The sequence below is a fragment of the Magnolia sinica genome, chromosome 8 (assembly GCF_029962835.1).
Source record: "Magnolia sinica isolate HGM2019 chromosome 8, MsV1, whole genome shotgun sequence".
Taxonomy (NCBI): Eukaryota; Viridiplantae; Streptophyta; class Magnoliopsida; order Magnoliales; family Magnoliaceae; genus Magnolia; species Magnolia sinica.
Genome location: NC_080580.1, coordinates 80,805,220 through 80,828,579, shown reverse-complemented (window position 1 = coordinate 80,828,579; position 23,360 = coordinate 80,805,220).

Sequence of the window (23,360 nt, the reverse complement as noted above, 5' to 3'; positions counted from 1 at the left end):
ATGTATTCTCAAATCCCTAAACCTAAACCTACACCTAATCCTAATCTCAACTCCCTAACTTAAACCTAAACCTAAACTTGAAAACCCAAACCTAAACCCGATCCCGAACCCGAACCCGATTTCCTAAACCTAAACCTTAACCTATTCTCAATTCCTTAAACCTATAGCTTATAACCTAAACCTAAACCTAAACCTATAACCTAAACCTAAACTTAAAACCTAAATATATTCTCAAATCCCTAAACCTAAACCTACACCTAATCCTAATCTCAACTCCCAAGCCTAAACCTAAACCTAAACTTCAAAACCCAAACCAAAACCCGATCCCGAACCTGAACCTAAACCCGATTTCCTAAACCTAAACCTTAACCTATTCTCAATTCCCTAAACCTATAGCTTATAACCTAAACCTAAACCTAAAACCTAAATGTATTCTCAAATCCCTAAACCTAAACCTACACCTAATCCTAATCTCAACTCCCTAACCTAAACCTAAACCTAAACTTGAAAACCCAAACCTAAACCCGATCCCGAACCCGAACCCGATTTCCTAAACCTAAACCTTAACCTATTCTCAATTCCCTAAACCTATAGCTTATAACCTAAACCTAAACCTAAACCTAAACCTATAACCTATAACCTAAACCTAAACATAAAACCTAAATGTATTTTCAAATCCCTAAACATACACCTAATCCTAATCTCAACTCCCTAATCTAAACCTAAACCTAAACTTGAAAACACAAACCTAAACCCGAACCCGATTTCCGAAACCTAAACCTTAACCTATTATTAATTCCCTAAACCTATAGCTTATAACCTAAACCTAAACCTAAACCTATAACCTATAACCTATAATCTAAACCTAAACCTAAAACCTAAATGTATTCTCAAATCCCTAAACCTAAACCTACACCTAATCCTAATCTCAACTCCCAAACCCAAACCTAAACTTAAACTTGAAAACCCAAACCTAAACCCTATCCCGAACCCGAACCCAATTTCCTAAACCTAAACCTTAACCTATTCTCAATTCCCTAAACCGAAACCATATAACCTAAACCTAAACCTAAACCTATAACCTATAATTTAAACCTAAAACCTAAATGTATTCTCAAATTCGTAAACCTAAACCTACACCTAATCCTAATCTCAACTCCCTAATATAAACCTAAACCTAAACTTGAAAACGCAAACCTAAACCCGATCCCGAACCCGAACCCGATTTCCTAAACCTAAACCTTAACCTATTCTCAATTCCCTAAACCTATAGCTTATAACCTAAACCTAAACCTAAACCTAAACCTAAACCTAAACTTATAACCTAAAACCTAAATGTATTCTCAAATTCGTAAACCTAAACCTACACCTAATCCTAATCTCAACTCCCTAACCTAAACCTAAACCTAAACTTGAAAACCCAAGCCTAAACACAATACCAAACCCGAACCCGATTTCCTAAACCTAAACCTTAACCTATTCTCAATTCACTAAACCTATAGCTTATAACCTAAACCTAAACCTTAACCTAAACCTAAACCTAAACCTATAACCTATAACCTAAACCTAAACCTAAAACCTAAATGTATTCTCAAATCTTTAAACCTAAACCTACACCTAATCCTAATCTCAACTCCCTAACCTAAACCTAAACCTAAACTTGAAAACCCAAACCTAAACCCGATCCCGAACCCAAACCCGATTTCCTAAAGCTAAACCTTAACCTATTCTCAATTCCCTAAACCTTTAGCTAATAACCTAAACCAATAACCTGTAACCTAAACCTAAACCTAAAACCTAAATGTATTCTCGAATCCCTAATCCTAAACCTATGACCTAAACTTATAACCTATAACCTAACCTTAATCTAAACCTAAAACCTAAACCTTAACCTATAACCTAAAACCTAAACCTAAACCTAAAACCTAAATGTATTCTCAAATCCCTAAACCTAAACCTACACCTAATCCTAATCTCAACTCCCTAACTTAAACCTAAACCTAAACTTGAAAACCCAAACCTAAACCCGATCCAGAACCCGAACCCGATTTCCTAAACCTAAACCTTAACCTATTCTCAATTCCCTAAACCTATAGCTTATAACCTAAACCTAAACCTAAACCTATAACCTATAACCTAAACCTAAACCTAAAACCTAAATGTATTCTCAAATCCCTAAACCTAAACCTATAACCTAAACTTATAACCTATAACCTAACCTTAACCTAAACCTAAAACCTAAACCTTAACCTATAACCTAAAACCTAAACCTAAACCTAAAACCTAAATGTATTCTCAAATCCCTAAACCTAAACCTACACCTAATCCTAATCTCAACTCCCAAACCCAAACCTAAACTTAAACTTGAAAACCCAAACCTAAACCCTATCCCGAACCCGAACCCAATTTCCTAAACCTAAACCTTAACCTATTCTCAATTCCCTAAACCGAAACCATATAACCTAAACCTAAACCTAAACCTATAACCTATAATTTAAACCTAAAACCTAAATGTATTCTCAAATTCGTAAACCTAAACCTACACCTAATCCTAATCTCAACTCCCTAATATAAACCTAAACCTAAACTTGAAAACGCAAACCTAAACCCGATCCCGAACCCGAACCCGATTTCCTAAACCTAAACCTTAACCTATTCTCAATTCCCTAAACCTATAGCTTATAACCTAAACCTAAACCTAAACCTAAACCTAAACCTAAACCTAAACCTAAACTTATAACCTAAAACCTAAATGTATTCTCAAATTCGTAAACCTAAACCTACACCTAATCCTAATCTCAACTCCCTAACCTAAACCTAAACCTAAACTTGAAAACCCAAACCAAAACCCGATCCCGAACCCAAACCCGATTTCCTAAACCTAAACCTTAACCTACTCTCAATTCCCTAAACCTATAGCTTATAACCTAAACCTAAACCTTAACCTAAACCTAAACCTAAACCTATAACTATAACCTAAACCTAAACCTAAAACCTAAATGCATTCTCAAATCTTTAAACCTAAACCTACACCTAATCCTAATCTCAACTCCCTAACCTAAACCTAAACCTAAACTTGAAAACCCAAACCTAAACCCGATCCCGAACCCGAACCTGATTTCCTAAACCTAAACCTTAACCTATTCTCAATTCCCTAAACCTATAGCTTATAACCTAAACCTAAACCTAAACCTATAACCTGTAACCTAAACCTAAACCTAAAACCTAAATGTATTCTCAAACCCCTAAACCTAAACCTACACCTAATCCTAATCTCAACTCCCTAATCTAAACTTAAACCTAAACTTGAAAACGCAAACCTAAACCCGAACCCGAACCCAAACCCGATTTTCTAAACTTAAACCTTAACCTATTATCAATTCCCTAAACCTATAGCTTATAACCTAAACCTAAACCTAAACATAAACCTTAACCTAAACCTAAACCTAAACCTAAACCTATAACCTATAACCTATAACCTAAACCTAAACCTAAAACCTAAATGTATTCTCAAATCCCTAAACCTACACCTAATCCTAATCTCAACTCCCTAACCTAAACCTAAACCTAAACTTGAAAACCCAAACCTAAACCCTATCCCGAACCCGAACTTGATTTCCTAAACCTAAACCTTAACCTATTCTCAATTCCCTAAACCTAAACCTAAACCTAAACTTAAACCTAAACCTATAACCTATAACTTAAACCTAAAACCTAAATGTATTCTCAAAACCCTAAACCTAAGGCTACACCTAATCCTAATCTCAACTCTCTAACCTAAACCTAAACCTAAACTTGAAAACGCAAAGTTAAACCCGATCCCGAACCCGAACTTGATTTCCTAAACCTAAACCTTAACCTATTCTCAATTCCCTAAACCTATAGCTTATAACCTAAATCTAAACCTAAACCTTAACCTAAACCTAAACCTAAACTAACTTATAACCTAAACCTAAACCTAAAACCTAAATGTATTCTCAAATCCCTAAACCTAAACCTACACCTAATCCTAATCTCAACTCCCTAATCCAAACCTAAACCTAAACTTGAAAACGCAAACCTAAACCCGAACCCGAACCCGAACCCGATTTCCTAAACCTAAACCTTAACCTATTCTCAATTCCCTAAACCTATAGCTTATAACCTAAACCTAAACCTAAACCTAAACCTATAACCTATAACCTAAACCTAAACCTAAAACCTAAATGTATTCTCAAATCCCTAAACCTAAACCTACACCTATTCCTAATCTCAACTCTCTAACCTAAACCTAAACCTAAACTTGAAAATTCAAACCTAAACCCAATCCCGAACCTGAACTCGATTTCCTAAACATAAACCTTAACCCATTCTCAATTCCCTAAACCTATAGCTTATAACCTAAACCTAAACCTAAACCAAAACCAAAACCTATGACCTAAAACCTTAACCTATAACCTATAACCTATAACCTAAATCTAAAGCTAAAACTTAAATGTATTCTCAAATCCCTGACCTAAACCTACACCTAATCCTAATCTCAACTCCCTAACCTAAACCTAAACCTAAACTTGAAAATCCAAACCTAAACCCGATCCCGAACCCGATTTCCTAAACCTTAACCTTAACCTATTCTCAATTCCCTAAACCTTAACCTATAACCTAACCTAAACCTAAACCTATAACCTGCACTTATAACCTAAACCTAAGCCGAAAACCTAAAACAGAAATGTATTCTCAAATCCTTAAACCTACTCCTAATCCTAATCTCAACTCCCTAACCTAAACTTAAACATAAACTTGAAAACTCAAACATAAACCCGATCCCGAACCCGAACCCGATTTCCTAAACCTAAACCTTAACCTTTAACCTATTCTCCATTCCCTAAAGCTATAACCTATATACTATAAGTTATAACCTAAACCTAAACCTTAACCTAAACCTATAACCTAAACCTAAACCAAAACCTATAACCTAAACCTTAACCTATAACCTATAACTTAAACTTATAACCTATAACCTAACCTTAACCTAAACCTATAACCTAAAACGTAAACCTAAACCTAAAACCTAATTGTATTCTCAAATGCCTAAACCTAAACCTACACCTAATCCTAATCTCAACTACCTAACCTAAATCTAAACCTAAACTTGAAAACCCAAGCCTAAACCCGATCCCAAACCCAAACCCAATTGCTGTAATAATGTAGACCAATCACATGGCAAGAAACAAGAATGTGTCCCTTTTAACACATGCCCCTTTTTACAAAGCTTTAATTTTTGTTGTTGTTTCTATTAACTTGAATTGTAGCCCAATCACATGGCAAGAAACAAGAATGTATCCCTTTTAACACATGCCCCTTTTTACAAAGCTTTAATTTTTGTTGTTGCTTCTATTAACTTGAATTGAAACACTTTTTTTTGTATTATTTGCCTAAACCTAAACCTATTTTAATGATCAGTTTTATTTTTAAAAAGTGCCCACTTTTTTGGAAGAAGTTTATGCAATTCTTCATGATTCTGAATTATAATGTTTTGTTGGTTTAATATTTTTTTTTCAGATGAAAGATAGAAAATTGTTGCTGATTTTTTTCCTTTTTTTATTTATGATGTTAAACTTATATGTATTTATGCGTGGATGAATGTAATGTGGATAAGATTGTTTGTGTTTGGATGGATGTAGTTGATGTTTGGATGAATGTAGTTTATGTTGGATTTACCTAGTTTGGGTTTAGATAGATATGAATGTGAATATGATGAAATATATTATATAACAGGTGTATATCAGGAAGAATACGATGAAATATATTGTAACAGGTGTATATTGATCCTCTCAAATTTGAAAATGTGCTTTGAAGGCTCATAAGGGACGGTCCATGACAGTCCTTTTTAAGGACGGTCTGTGGCCGTCCTTTGAAGGCTCATAAGAGATGGTCCATGACAGTCCTTTTTAAGGACGGTCCATGACCATCCTTTTAAAGGACGGTCCATAGCCGTCCTTTGAAGGGCCATAAGAGACGGTCCATGACAGTCCTTTTTAAGGACGGTTCATGACCGTCCTTTTAAAGGACGGTCCATGGCTGTCCTTTGAAGGCTCATCAGAGACGGTCTATGACAGTCCTTTTTAAAGACGGTTCGTGACTATCCTTTTAAAGGACGGCCCGGCTCATAAGAGACGATCCATGACCGTCCTTTTTTCGTCAATAAGAATGACGATTTTTTACCGTCCTTTAAGTAATATGACATGTCAAAATTTGACGGCCCATGCGATGGTCCATAACTGTCCTTTTTAGTCATTTGAGACGGTTTTAAACCGTCCTTTTTTCACAGTTTTGGCATAGTGCTCTCCCAACTGTTTCCTCCCATGAAGCCCATCTAAATCACAAATCAGCCTACTTTTTGGTATTTGGCCTTGGGTGGGATTACACAACTAATGGTTTGAGTGGATTTCACATGAACATTGCAACAAGCTTAAGGGCCTGTTTGTTAACACTGATTTTTTGCACTTAACGTGAAATTGGGAAAATGTTCCGTGTTTAGTGGTGTTTGTTAATGCATTGTTAACGCGAAAGAAGGAAAGCACTATATGGTTTTTCGCTGAATTCTTTCCTTGATAGGAGTTGGCTTAATAGTGAACGTGGAATGCGCCCCATAAGTTTTTCTACTAAAAAAAATTTGCATCCAAAATTACACGGAAATTTTCTTCTCTTTGAATTGTTTGCATAGTACAAAATCAACTTTTAACATGTAAAACTTCTTTATGCCCCACCATGATTTATGTGTTTGATCCACACCATCCATTAACTTTTCAGATCATTTAAGGTGTGAGCCAGAAAAAGAGGCAGGTCCAAGGATTAATTGGACCACAAGGTGGGGATTGAACGTCCACCATTAAAAACTTCTTGGGAGTTGGAGAAGTTTCGGATCAAGCTGATATTTGTGTTTTCACTTCATCCACGTCTACATGACCTAATAAATTGGTTGGATGGTAAAAAGACATCACGATGGCCCTTAGAAAGGTTTCAACAGTGGATGTCATTATCAATGCAGCATCCTTTGGTGTGGTTCACTAGAGTTGTGGATCTGCTTTATCTTTATGATCATATATTAAAATAATATGAGAAAAATGACGAACAGGTTAGATAAAACACTTACATCACAGTGTGCCCCACAGAGCCTTGCTCGGACGGTTATCCGTCCGGGTGGGGGTAGGATGCAATCCGCGTTCGAAGCGGATGGGCTGGGGTAGGGGTGTACATCGAGTCAAACTGAGTCGAGTTGGCCTCAGCTCGACTCGGCTCGACCACTGGCTGACCTCTCTCGAACTCAGCTTGGCACGATCCTTGAGCCTAACTAGCTAGCTCAGCTCGGTTCAGTCAGCAACTCAGGCTAGCTCGGGCCGAGTTCGAGCCAAGATCGAGCTGAGTTCGCCATTGAGGCATTTCCACAAACACCTTTGCTGCAACTTCAAAATCCCACTATTTTACAAACAGAGGCAATGGTTTTATAGGTGTTTTATCAAACACCTTCTAAGCAACATAAAAACAAAGAAAAACAAAGAGAAAAAGGGTATTTGCTAACTTAAAACCTTACTAACTTAAGAATCCTTATAAACTAAGGAACACCAGACTTGAAGTCCAGAATCTATTCTATTTGCTAGTGTCATCTTCAATCGTCCCTCCCACGTAGTCAGTGTTTAAATCTTCTTCAAAGTCTGTAATTATGCAGATTTGGGCTTTTTAAGTGTGATCATAAGAAATCTGTCATCGCAATTGTAAGGATAGGCTAGCAATTTTCTAGGACCCAAAGTTCCTGGAGAGACTAAATATCCACCTTCCTCATTTATTGTGTATAGCGGCATAATCATTGGAAAAGAAGGCTCAACAACCATCAGTATGTAAGAAGTGTTTTGGTTGTTGGGGTTTAGCCTTTTGTTTTGTAGCTAGAATGCGAACTTATCAATAGGTACATACCTTCCTTGCCACCAGCCACCTTTCATTGAGTCATTTTGTCAAACAGTTGGTGAGCAACATTAATGGCAAAGTAACCGAGTCACCGAACTGGTTCGATCCAAGTTGGATTCGAGCTGGATTCAATCCGCGTCGAATCGAGCTAGGGCCTGCTCGAACTTGGCTCGAACTCATTTTCGCACTCAAAAAATCAGCTCGACTCTGCTCAAACTCAGCTTCGAACCGACTTGAATCGAGTCGAGCGAGCTAACCTAGCTAGCTCGATTCGTGTACACCCCTAGCTAGGAACGGGATTGCGAAGCGGATTGGCTGGTGTATTGACGTCAGCAAGTTCTGTGGGTCCCATCATGACATATTTGTTATATCTAAACCGTCCATACATTTTGCGAGCATGTTGTAAGGCTTGAGCCATAAAATAAGACAGATCTAAAGATAAACTGGACCACACTGCAAAAAGCAGTGGGGGATTGAATGTCTACCATTGAAACCCTTTTGGGATCACAGAAGTTTTAGATCAATATGAAATTTGTTTTTCCTCTTCATTTAGATATTTTTAACCTTATGAATAGATTAGATGGAAAATAAACGTTATAGTGGGCCCTATGAATTTTTTAACGGTGAAAACCATTATCCCACTACTATTTTTGGTGTGGTCCATTTGAGTTTTAGATATGATTCATTTTTTGGATATTGCTCTAAAATGATCTCAAAAATTTGATGAACGGTGTGGATATAATAAATACATTATTGTAGGGCCCATGTAACTTTGATCTCCTTTGAACCGTTTGTACAACTTGGACCTCGAAGAGCGTATGTGCTCATCTTCGCATGACACGTATCTACACCAGCTATGTGGTACAGAAACGGATTGGCTACTCCCCCTGCCACCAGCCTGGTGGGTGGTGGTCGGTGCTCTGTGGCCCTCATGATGTATGTGTTTCATCCATTTTTACGTATCATTTTATGTATCCATCCTAAAAATAAGAGGGATATAAATTTCAGGTGGACCACATCACAGGAAAATAATAATGATTGGATATCCACCATTAAAATCCTCCTAGGGCCCACTGTACTGTTTATTTGACATCCAATATGTTGATTAGGTCATACATGCCCAGATGAAGTGAAAAAACAAAAATTAGCTTATCCAAAACTTTTATGGCCCCCAAAAGGTTTTCAATGGACAAAGCTCATTCAACACTGTTTCATGTAACGTGGTCCACTTGAGATTGGGATATAACTCATTTTTGGTCTCATATTATAAAATGATTTGGAAAAATATATGGATAGCATGGATGAAACACATACATCATGGTGGGGCCCACAGAGCACCGACCATCAGCCATTGGCTGATGGCAGCGGGAGTAGCCATTCTGTTTTCCGTGTGGTACACCAGCCCATGGACGCGGATTCCATGGAAAGCCTTCCCCAAGAAGTTCCTACGCTGGAAACCTATATGGGGCCCACCCTGACTTTTGTGAGAAATCAACTCCATTCATCCATTTTGTGAACTCATTTTAGGACATTAGGCCAAAAACTGAAGTATATAGAATGTTCGAATGGACCATACCCACAAGAAATAGTTGAATTGAACATCTACAGTTGAAAATTTCTTGGGGGCCACAGAAGTTTTGGAGCAAGCCTATATTTTTGTTTTGCCTTCATCAATGTCCTTATGATATAATGAACAGGTTGGATGACAAATAAACATCACTGTGGGCCCTAGAAAGGTTTCAACGGTGGAAATCATTATCCCCACTATTTCTTGTGGTATGATCCACTTGATCTTTGGATATGCTTCAATTTTAGACTTAACCCTTTAATTTAGATAGAAAAATGGATGGACAGTGTAGATAGACCACATACATTCAAGGTGGGCTCAACTGAATTTACTCAATACGAAAAGCAATTCAATTTCATGTACCACGCTAGAGAAATTTCCTACTGTACGACCCATTTATGGCCCATTCCCCTTACTAAGCCCACTTATTTTTAGCTCCCAAGAATAAGCCCCATCTATATGGACCGATTTTCATAGGTTGAAAATGCCCCTACTTTTTCAGAAATGCGATTTCTAAAGATGGGGCTCCTGGCTACGGATTATAACTATAGCTATAACCATGCCATTGGAATAAAGTGTACGAACTACTACGGCAGCAATCTGTGCACCTTTTTTTTTTTTTTTACATGGAGAACTTTATTCTACCTACATTTTTCTCTAATATATATTTATATAAATATGTATATATAAGCATACAAAAATGTTTCTCTCTTTTTTTCATTTCTTTTTTTATTCATTTAATGAGAATATCTTCTAAACCAAAATTAGTTACTTGACATACCCTATATGATTCTGGGGTAGGAGAAGCTACGTTAGCCAACCAACCTGGTTATTTTCCAAGATTTCATTAGGTCAATGGTCGAAAATCCATTTCATTCACTTCACGGTCAATTTCAATCAGTTCGCGGTCAATTTCATTCATTTTCATTTACTTCGCGATCAATTCCAGGCATTTCACAGTCAATCCCAGCGATTTCACTTCACTTCACGATCAATTCCATGCATTTCACAGTCAATTCCCTTCACTTCATGGTCAATTCCGTGCATTTCACAGTCAATTCCCTTCATTTCATGATCAATTCTGGCGATTCCCTTCCACTTCATGGTCAATTTAATTCATTTCACGGTTAATTCTCTTCACTTCACGGTCAATTCAATTCATTTCACGGTCAATTCCCTTCATTTCACAGTCAATTCCCTTCACTTCACGGTCAATTCCCTGCATTTCACGGTCAATTCCATGAATTTCATGGTCAATTCCGGCGATTCCACTTCACTTCACAGTCAATTCAATTCATTTCACAGTCAATTCCCTTTACTTCATGGTCAATTCCGTGCATTTCACAGTCAATTCCCTTCATTTCACGGTCAATTCCATGCATTTCACGGTCAATTCCGGCGATTCCCCTTCACTTTACGATCAATTCAATTCATTTCACGGTTAATTCCCTTTACTTCACGGTTAATTCCGTGCATTTCACGGTCAATTCCCTTCATTTCATGGTCAATTCCATGCATTTCATAGTCAATTTCGGCGATTCCCCTTCACTTCACGGTCAATTCCCTTCATTTCACGGTCAATTCCGTGCATTTCACGGTCAATTCCATGCATTTCATGGTCAATTCCAGCGATTCCCCTTCATTTCACGGTCAATTCAATTCATTTCACGGTCACTTCCATGCATTTCACAGTCAATTCCCTTCATTTCACGATCAATTCCATGCATTTCACTCCATTCACTCCTTTACACTCAAATACACGTCTGAACTCATCTCTTCCATCCCTATTCCTTCTTTTCACCGATTTTCTTCATTAAATCTCTATCCTACTATCACATTACATCTTCCATGTAACATTCTACTCAAGGCTACCTGCATTCGTTTTCTGAGAGGAAATGAATGCATTGATAAATGTGAAATGTTATAGGCTTTTCTCCAAAAAACGTGTTTCACATCAACACCGAGATTAATAGTGAAATGCATGGAATTGACCATGAAATGCATGGAATTGACCTTGAAGTGAAGGGAATTAACCGTGAAGTGAAGAGAATTGACCGTGAAATGCATGGAAGTGACCGTGAATTGAAGGGGAATCACCGAAATGACCGTGAAATGCATGGAATTGACCGTGAAGTGAAGGAAATTGACCATGAAGTGAAGGGAATTGACCATGAAATGCATGGAATTGATCATGAAGTGAAGGGGAATCACCGAAAATGACCGTGAAATGCATGGAATTGACCGTGAAGTGAAGGGGAATCGCCGAAAATGATCGTGAAATGCATGGAATTGACCGTGAAGTGAAGGGAATTGATCGTGAAATGCATGGAATTGACCGTGAAGTGAAGGGGAATCACCGAAAATGACCGTGAAATGCATGGAATTGACCATCAAGTGAAGGGGAATCGCCGAACATGACTGTGAAATGCATGGAATTGACCGTGAAGTGAAGGGAATTGACAGTGAAATGAAGGAAATTGATCATGAAATGCATGGAATTGACCGTGAAATGAAGGGATTGACCGTGAAATGAATTGGATTGACTGTGAAGTGAAGGGAATTGACCGTTAAATGCATGGAATTGACTGTGAAGTGAAAGGAATTGACCGCGAAATGCATGGAAATGATCATGAAGTGAAGGGGAATTGCCGGGATTGATCATGAAATGCATGGAATTGACCATAAAGTGAAGGGAATTGACCGTGAAATGCATTGAATTGACCGTGAAGTAAAGAGAATTGACTGTGAAATGCATGGAATTGACTTGAAGTGAAGGAGAATCGCTTGAATTGACCATGAAATGTATGGAATTGACCGTGAAATGCACGGAATTGTCTATGAAGTGAAGGGAATTGACCTGACCATGAAGTGAAGGGGAATCGCCAGAATTGACCATGAAATGCATAGAAACGGCCATGAAGTGAACTGGAATCGCCGGAATTGACCGCGAAATGCATGGAAATGACCGTGAAGTGAAGCGGTATCACCGGAATTGACCATTAAATGCATGGAAGGATCAACCCGGTTCGGCTGAAAGCTATTTGGGCTCCACTTCTTCTTTATACCGAGACCCATTGAAAGCAATTGGCGTGAAGGTCAATGCAGAGGATGTGAGATAATTTTGGAGAGTGTAATGTTAAATTCTTGGAATCGTCGTATATTAAGAATCTATAGTTTCCTTAACAATTGGATGGAAATCAAAATCACAGGATAAATCTATAACTCAGGTATGACCCAAAAAGCTTTGAGGGGGACCGAGGTCGACCCTATCTGGATCCGGTCGATTTCACGGTCAATTACATGCATTTCACGGTCAATCCCGGCGATTCCCCTTCACTTCATGATCAATTCCATGCATTTCATGGTCAATTCCCTTCACTTCACGGTCATTTCGATTCATTTCACGGACAACTCCCTTCACTTCATGGTCAATTCCATGCATTTCATGGTCAATCCCGGCGATTCCCCTTCACTTCACGGTCAATTCCATGCATTTCACTGTCAATTCCCTTTACTTCACTATTAATTCAATGCATTTCACAGTCAATTCGCTTCACTTCACGGTCATTTCCATGCATTTCACGGTCAATTCGCTTCACTTCACGGTCATTTCCATGCATTTCACGGTCATTTCGCTACACTCCGCGGTCAATTCTATGCTTTTCACAGTTAATTCGCTTCACTTCATGGTCATTTACATGCATTTCACGATCAATTTGCTTCACTTCACAGTCAATTCCATGCTTTTCATGGTCAATTCCCTTCGCTTCACGGTCAATTCCATGCATTTCACGGTCAATTCCCTTCACTTCATGGTCAATTCCATGCATTTCGCGGTCAATCCCGGTGTTGATGTGTAACACGTTCTTCGAAAAAAAGCCTGCAACATTTCATGTTTATCAATGCATTCACATCCTCTCAGAAAATGAACGCAGGTAGCCTTGAGTAGAATGGAACATAGAAGATGTAATGTGATAGTAGGATGGAGATTTAATGAGGAAAATCGGTGAAAAGAAGGAATAGGGACGGAAGAGATGAGTTCGAACGTGTCTTTGAGGGAATAGGGATGGCAGAGATGAGTTCAGACGTGTATTTGAGTGTAAGGGAGTGAATTGAGTGAAATGCATGGAATTGACCGTGAAATGAAGGGAATTAACTGTGAAATGCAAGGAATTAACTGTGAAATAAATTGAATTGACCATGAAGTGAAGGGGAATCGCCGAAATTGACCGTGAAATGCATGGAATTGACTGTGAAATGAAGGGAATTGACCATGAAATGCACGGAATTGACCATGAAGTGAAGGGAATTGATCATGAAATGAATTGAACTGACCGTGAAGTGAAGGGGAATCGCTGGAATTGACCGTGAAATGCATGGAATTGACCATGAAATGAATGGAATTAACCGTGAAATGCACGGAATTGATCGTGAAATGAATCGAATTGACCGTGAAGTGAAGGGGAATTGTCGGAATTGACCGTGAAATGCATGGAATTGACCGTGAAATGAAGGGAATTGACCGTGAAATGCACGGAATTGATCGTGAAGGGAATTGATCATAAAATGAATTGAATTGACCGTGAAGTGAAGGGGAATCGATGAAATTGACCGTGAAATTGATGGAATTGACTGTGAAATGCATGGAATTGACCGTGAAGTGAAGGGAATTGACCGTGAAATGAATTGAACTGACTGTGAAGTGAAGGGGAATCGCCAGAATTGACTGTGAAATGCATGGAATTGACCGTGAAATGAAGGGAATTGACCGTGAAATGCACAGAATTGACCGTGAAGTGAAGGGAATTGACCGTGAATTGCATGGAATTGACCGTGAAGTGAAGGGGAATTGCCGGGATTGACCATGAAATGCATGGAATTGATCGCGAAGTAAATGAAATGAATGAAATTGACAGCGAAGTGAATGAAATGGATTTTCGACCATCGACCTAATGGAATCTTAGAAAATAACTAGGTTGGTTAGCTAAAGTAGCTTCTCCTACCCCAAAATCATATAGTGTCACGCCCCAAGCTCGGAAAACGAGCTCACAAAATTTTCGATCGCTGAATCCGGCGCCGACAGCCTCCGTAGTGCCCCATTCTTGGATCCCGGCACTCACATGTCATATTCCAAAATTTTTTTTTTCTTATAATGGAGCATAACCACAAGCATAACCAAGTCACAAAGGCAACATCATCACCACATATCCACTAATATAATCATTTGAATACAATGCTGAAAGGAAATTACACATATCGAGATCAAAGCTCCAAAAGACAGCAGCACGCACCAAGCTCAACGTTGCTACAACCTAACACCACCTACACGCATCTATCGTGCATAAGCTTACAAAAGCTTAGAGGGTGGTGAAAGTGTGTCTAAGGTAAGTGCTAAGTATACAATAAAGCACATAAATTATACATCATCGGGATAAGCGAAAATACTAACAAGATCATGAATCATACGATATCAGAGTAAGCGGAAATATACTAGTAAGTCCATGAATTATTCAATAACAGAATACACAATGCGGATCGGCTATGCAAATGCGGAAGCTAAATATCAGATGCCGATGATGTAATGCAATATGCAAATCCTGCTAAGTCCGTCTAGGCCATATAAGTGCAAAAATATAGTAAATCAAAATGCTAAGTACTGCAGATGCAATGTAATATGCGGTGCGAATGAAATGACCATGCTGTAATGTGAAGTCGAGATGATAGTACAAAATATCACAGGCTATGGGGTCCATCACAAGGGACTTTTATCTAAACCAGTGCCATACTTAAATTTGGATAGTCAGACACAATGTGGTAAACTACTGATCTCAGGGATAGTCAGACACAATGTGGTAAACTACTGATCTCAGGTTAGTCGTGCGCCCAACCGAAATCCTGGTCATGCGATGGTACACATAACAAATAGTTATACACCACCAGCCTGAGTGGATAGTGAGTGAATGAAGGAGTTGATATGCAATTCCTGCTCAATAAATCCATATATCAGTATGGTTGCTCTCTGGAAAAATCACCGGGGTCTATTACACTGCACACCGACTGCCGCCTCCCTAGCCGCATAGCCTAGCGAGTGGAAGAGACCTCACTATTCGCCTAACCAGCAGTCTGCCAATACCTACTTGGCTCGTCGATAGCAGACCTATTTATGAGCTGGTCATACTCAGCCTAGTTTATAGCCCCCTCACTCGGGCGGATAAGGCCACACCCCCTCTCAACCGATCGCGACACAGTGGGAGACGTGGCCTAATGGTATTCAGCACTTGGGCATTAATGTTCCACTCAGTTTAGACGTTGGGGCACCTCCTAGCCTCAGAGAATCTGGAATTTTCACCCAAGGACATTCTAAGTACCCACAATGATAGAACCAAGTATTTTCGGTGTCCCATTTAACCATCCACGATGTGCTTGTAGAGGCCACGGCCCTAATGTCACTAGGGCATACAATGATCAAGTCACATATATGCGAGATGAATGAGTCACACAATCTAGTCATGCAGCAATGCTACGCGTACAGCGCGATAATGTGGGCACTCCGTCTCATAAGGAGTCTCGTAAATATTCTGCCCAATGGCGTATGCTATGATCAGACATTCCTCATATCAGGCATACATATAATGCGTATGGGCATGAATCATGGAGTTATACTAAGTATTTTATATGGTGATGAACTATCCTCACAATGAAGATGGGCCCTGATGGCCTACACATAACAAGTATGGGCCTATCAATGGGCCCTAGGGAGAGTTATAATGTGAACAGTTAACCAACATTATTCTTACAATGTGGACGTCAAACCAACATTGCTCCCAAGGCACGGCCCGCCATAACATCATTACCTGCATTATAGTGAAATCACACATTACATCGAGTGCACATTCCTCGCATTGAGCCACATATACACCACATTGGGCCTAGCCATGCGGGCCACAAATACATCAAGATGGGCCTCATCACATGGGCTGAAAATATATCACAATGGGCCACAACATATGAGCCCGAAACACATCACAATGGGCCTTGCCAAATGGGTCGAAAATACATCACAATGGGCCTCAACCCATGAGCCCTAATACATCACCATGGGCCTCAACCCATGGGCCCCAATACATCACAATGAGCTTTGCCTAATGAGTCGGAAATATATCACAATGAGCCTCAACCCACGGGCCCTAATACATCACAATAGGCCTCAACCCATGGGACCCAACTACATCACAATGGGCCTCAACCCATGGGCCCTAATACAGCACAATAGGCCTTAACCCATGGGCTCCAAATACATTACAATGGGCTTCAACCCATGGGCCCTAATACATCACAATGGGCCTACTACACAACACAATGGGCCTCATACTTGAGCCACAAATACACAACAGGTGGGCCTTGCATATGGGCCTAATATACATAACAGGTGGGCCTTGCACCTGGGCCTACACCTTCCAAATGGGTCCATTAAATGAACGACATGGATGAACAACACATAACTCATGGTATGGCCCACCATCTAGATCATGGTGGACCACGTCAAATGGATGGACGGAGTAGATACAACACGTACATCACGTGGGGTCCACGTCCCAACCAGGGATGGACAGCCAGGATATGAATCACATACATCACAATATGCACCACCGTCCAGCCATCAGGACGGTGGATGCAAAACAGATGGATGACATTGATAAACACATGCATTATGTGGAGTCCACACGTGCGTGGGTCCCACAGCTGCTATGCAGCATGAACAAAACACATACATCACATCTGCCCACCGTTCATGCCTCTGGACGGTGGGATATAACCCATACATCACTATGGAGTCCACACTGGTGGACGGTGTGGAGTACAACACATACATCAGTGGGTCCCACGTGGGGCCCACCATAATGTTTATTTCCACCCAATCTATTGGCGAGGTCAGACAGACCCGGATGAGAGGAAAAATAATTTAATAATGTTCCAAAACTGCTGTGAACCTAAGCTGGGTTTCAATGGCAGCCGTTTAATCCCTATTGCTCACTGTGACGTGGGCCACCTAAGTTCCAGATAGGGCTGATTTTTGGAGGGGGCCCACTTCAAGAAGGGGCCCACAAAATGCACGGTGTTGATGTACACACGTATCACGGTTGGGACCTGTGGCCCCTGGCCCTTCACGCCCACCGTAGGAGAGCCGCCAGCAGCAGCACCTGCTGCCTCCTTTTATTTTTATTTTTTTTTGAAAAAAGTACATTTTCTGTGGTTTTTCAGAGGTAGGGCCCGCATCAGCTAAATCCAGTTCAGCCAATAGATTCTTTAGTCCATAACAAATCCATCAAGCCCAATATTATGCATGTTTTGGTGTATAGAAACATCGAAGTGAGTTTTTATGGTAGAAAATACTATTTTCTAAGAAATAGCCTGCCAGATGATCAGATCGGCTCCATTTTTCGGCTCAACGCCCAAAATAATCTGAAGAATAGGATGAATGGCATGGATTACATTCATGCATTGAGGTGGGGCCTACACAAGTGGCCCACCCCAAATGCTTTAAACCAAGCTAATATTTATATTTTTGTTGTTAACGTCCAACGTCCCTGGATGCTGGACAAATTGGGCACACCACATATATAAAGGTGGGCCAAGCTCAGGTGGGCCACCAAATTGTGGATGGCGTGGATACAACACATATATAAAATGGGCCCCACCTACAAATGGCTTGGATCATATACATGCTTCATGGTGGGGTCCATCCGGGTGGGCTACACAACTACATCATCTCATAAAAAGAAAAGGGGAGAGAGAGAGAGAGAGAGAGAGAGGGACAAGTGTGATGGAGGGACCCGCCCTCCCTTGCATGATTTACAACATACTTCAAGTGGGTCCCATAACATATGGGCCCACCGATCAAGATCAACGGTGGAGATCCATTCTCCACTAAAATGAAAGGTCTAGATGACCTTATCCATGCATGGAAAAATAAACATCATAATGGGGGTCCATGGAGAATGGCCCCATCATGAAATGATCATGAGAATCAAGATGGGCCATCGGCCACACCTAGGGTCCAAAGTGAGATCCATACCATCAATCGGTAGGCCCCACTTGGCCCATCATCAAAAGAATGAAATCTAAGCTTATAGAAGCACCCACCGTTCGATCTTTTTGGTCTGTTGGAAAGCCGATCTCCTTGTGTCTCACTTTGATGGTGGAAGATGAGAAATGAATGGCTAGGATGAAGGTTTTTAGATGAGGAAGTGGGCCACACACATCTCACTTTCTCTCTTGAAAAACCATAGATGTGCACCTCTCTTTTACTTAGAATTTTGTGTTTTGAGAACGACAGAGAGAGAGAGAGAGAGAGAGAGAGAGAGAGAGAGAGAGAGAAGGGGTTGTAAGGGAGAGGTGATGGATGTGAGTGATGGAATGATGGAAAGTTGTACTTGACATGTACAAGTATATAAGAGAGAGGGTGAGAGAGAGTTGACTTTGGAGTTGCTTGTACTTGACATGAGGTGATTGATTGATTGATGGGACATAATATAGAGATTCTCTTGAGATTGCAAACGCACGGCGTTTTCTTTGAAATAAACGTCGGCCCACATCTCCCTGCCAGGGTATCCAATCAGTATGCAAGACACGACATTGGAACCGTGGCGATGGTGCTGTCGCAATGGTACAAGTCTTGGATTAAGCTAACTTAAATCTAAAAGATGTGACTTACGATCATGCGCAAACGTCGATTATAGGTCGTAGGTTGTCGGAATTCGACCCGAAGGACTGGAAGCCTACGGAACAGTATAGGTTAGGATACGGGTCTTACATATAAGGTACGCCAAGTAACTAATTTTGGTTTAGAAGATATTCTCGTTGAATGAATAAAGAAAGAAATGAAAAACAAGAGAGAAATTTTTTTTATATACTTATATATACATATTTATATAAATAAGTATTATAGAAAAATGTAGGTAGAATAAAGTTCTCCATGTATTTTTTTTTTTTTAAAAGTGCACAGACTGCTGCCGTAGTAGTTCGTACACTTTTTTTCAATGGCTATGGTTATAATCCGTAGCCTGGGGGGGCACTAGATCGGCGTGGCCCCGCCAGACAAGCCAGCAAGTGGCGGGGGGCCCTCCAGTTCAGCGAGCCCACCCCAATTCGGATTTGATTATGGGCAAGGCATCTATGGCTACGGATTATAGTATCTATGGCTACAGTTATAATCCATAGCTATAGGTCTGACCATAGCATGAGACATTACTGTGCTTCTTTAAACCTCTACTATTGAAACCGTTATAGGGTCACAGAAGTCTTGGATCATTATGAAATTTGTTTTTACTCTTCATCCAGGTTTTTGTGACCTTATAAATAGATTGGATGGAAAATAAATGTTATGGTGGGGCCTACAAAATTTTTAACGGTGAAAATCAATTTTCCCGCTGCTCTGTGGTGTGCTCCAGTTGATCTTTGGATATGATTTTTTCTTTTTAATAATGCAGTGCTCCGAAATGATCTCAAATATGGATGAATGCTGTGGATATGATAAATACATAACTGTGGGGCCCATGTAACTTTGATCACTTTTGAACCATTCGTACAACTCGGAGTTCGAGGAGCGTCAGCGCTCGTCATCGAGCACCAGGTGATCCGCTTCTGGAAAGAAAGCAGGGGCATTTTCAACCTGATAAATGGGGGCCGTACAGCTGAGGCTTGTTCTTAGGAGGTATAAAACAAAGGTTGCTGGCCCAAATATGGGTCGTACAGTTGGAAATTTCTCACCGTGCTGCAAAAAGCAGCGGCGTATTGACCGTCTACCCTTTTTAGGGTGCCTTATTTGTAGGTTTTGTTGCTACTGGTGCTTAACGCTACCGGACAATAGATACTGGCAATCTACTGCTAGGGGGAATTGAGGACTTCATGAATAATAATATTTTAATTTTTTATTAAGTATTTTATTTTATTTGAATTAAATATAATAATTTTATTTTTATTTAATAAAAAATAATTTTTTTATAATGAATAACATGTTCAAACGAGAGATAGGGGCAAATGTGTTAAATTAACATATTTCAGGCATCGAAGATGTTTGTTAACAAATAAGTTGTTTCAAATTCAGTACTTAATTATGAGAATTTAGTCATAATTATCAAACGGGTTTTTTGGCTTCCGATTATTCAGGCTAAAGATTTCAGATTCAGGCTTCTAATTTAACAAACGGGCCTAAGTGCGCCTGCTATATGTTTTCTTCTTTTTGTAATATACCAAAGTTAGAGGTAGATTGCCTGGTGTGCATCAGTCTTGGTGGTGGTTTGTACATCACCCATCACAATGCATGTGTTATATCCACACTGTCCTTCTATTTTTTGAGATCATCTTAGGGCATGGGCAAAAAATGAGACCAATCTGAAGAAAAGTTGACCACACCATAAAAAGCAGTGGGGATTCATGACTGCCTACCATTGAAAACTTCTCGGGGGCCACATAAGTTTTGCATGAAGTTGATATTTGTGTTTTCGTTTTGTCCTTGTCTCCTTTATCTGTGTGACCTTATGAACAGGTTAGATGACAAATTAACATCATGGTGGGCCCTAGGAAGGTTTAATGGTAGACATCATTGTCCCCACTGCTTTCTATATCTTAGTCAACTTAAGCTTTGGATTTATTTCATTTTTAGGCCATGCCTCACATGATATTGCAAAACAGATGGATGGTGTAGATATAACACATTTATCATGATCGGACCCGCAGAACTTGGTAACATCAGCACGGCACGCTTCCTAAATCTGTTCCAGTATTACTTGCGGGAAGGATGCTACTGTCAATTTTTGGTGAGACCGACCGTGATGTGTATGTGAAACCTACTCCCACCATTAGTTATGTAATCCAACATTAGGCGTATGAACCAAGCTGACTTATGATTCAAATGGGCCACACCAAAGAAATTCTAAACATTCATTAGACGGTTTAAAATGCAAAAATCCAATGGTCCTCTTTCAATAATGCAGCCCACAAATGAGAGGTTAGGATTTATAGATCACCAATCTGAGTTTGGTATAGAGACTTAGTGACAATACTAGGCTCCACAATTTAAGAGGGTTAACTTGTGCCAATGCATGCCTCGTGTACAATTTCTAAGTGCTCCGTATCATGTCAACGGTCTTCGCTCGGGCCAATCAAAATCAAAATTTTGAATATGGGTAGCCCGTCATATATGCCTCTCCTAAACAATTCATAATCATTGCCCAAGCCAACCCAAGCCCAGCCCACTGACGGTTCTAAGCGTTATAAGATGAAAGTCTGTCTCTTAATTGTTTTTTAACAAGATTTTCTTGGAAAATATTTCTTCATTTCAAGATACGATATTTGGAGAAAAATAATTTTAAATTCTTGTACTGAAAGACTAGGGAAAGATGCGTGAATTGAAATTGGATTACCATATTTATGTCACATTGGCTCAAGTGACAAATTGGCATTTTGGCATGTTTGAAGATGAACGGTGGCCCATGTGCCCATGTCGCACATATGGCATGTGGGATAGGGTTCAACTGGAGCTTGACCCATTTGCTTAGATGGCCACATTAATAACATGACCCAGTGCAGCTTCTTGTTTTCATTTGACCAGCCCTGGAAGAAATTGGCAAAGTACTTTTTCATATCTGCCAGAATTTGGGCCGGCATGGGGTAGTCATGGATGGGTTTGGAACTGATTTACGTTGAAAGTTCAGGTGTCAGGTCACAAGTTAGTGGAGATGAAACCGTGATGGGTGTCAGTGATCTATCCAACTAATCTGTTGTGGACAGGAATGAGTTACTAGATCATGTCTCGAAGATGAAGGTACCGGTGGCTTCAGATCTCAATCAGGGAAGTTTTCTTTGTGGGCCATGGTATGGATCACCACTGAGATAGGTCTGGCCTCTGCAGTTTGATACTAGAGGGTGGCCAACAAAGAAATGCTACGATGCAAGCAGGTCCAGATCAGGTTCTATGCTGATGCGAGTCAGGACAGCGAGGCACAAACAAAAGGGACAGACTGCCTGAGACCCAACGAGTGGGGCCCGCTTTAATGTTTGTGAGAAAACCACCTCATCCATCCTTTTTCTATCTCATGTTCTGCCATGAGCCCAAAAATGAAGCAGATTCAAACTCCAAGTGGGCTGTGGCAGAAAAAGTGAGGTGGGAAATTCCCAACATTCAAACCTTCCAGGTTCTACCGCCATTTTAATATGGCATCCAAACTATTCATAAGCTCATTCCCACTCGGATGAACTAAAAACATAAAAATATTATCCTGATCCAAAACTTGTGGGCCTGTGACTTTTTCAATGGCAGGCATTCAACTCCCATTGTTTCTCGTCGTGTGGCCCACTTAGTTTTCGAACTGTTTCATTTTTAAGTTCATGTCCTAACATGAGTGGGCAAAATAGATGGGCAAGGTGGATTTCTTGCAAACATCATGGTGGCCCCACCTAGCTTCTAATATGAGGGTCGCAGGCAATCCACTTCCCAACAAAAGAACCCGGGTCATGGGTTGATCTAGATTTGGGATGGTAATACTTTTGGATGATCCGGATTCATTGTTCACCTGGTGGAATTAGGAATTGATGTAGAAGTGGGTCGCCAAAAATTTCCTAGCCAAGATGGACCAGGGAAGGCCCGATCGAATGCAAAAGTGATTCAGACTGTCAGAACCTTAAAACAGGCGTATCTCGCAAATCGGAATGAGTTATGTGGCGTGCCATGTATGATTTTGGGGTAGGAGAAGCTAATTTAGCCAACCAACCCACTATATTGGGTTTCCCATGCCAAAGTTTCCGGATTTCATCATATCGACAGTCAAAATTCCGTTTTAGCTATTTA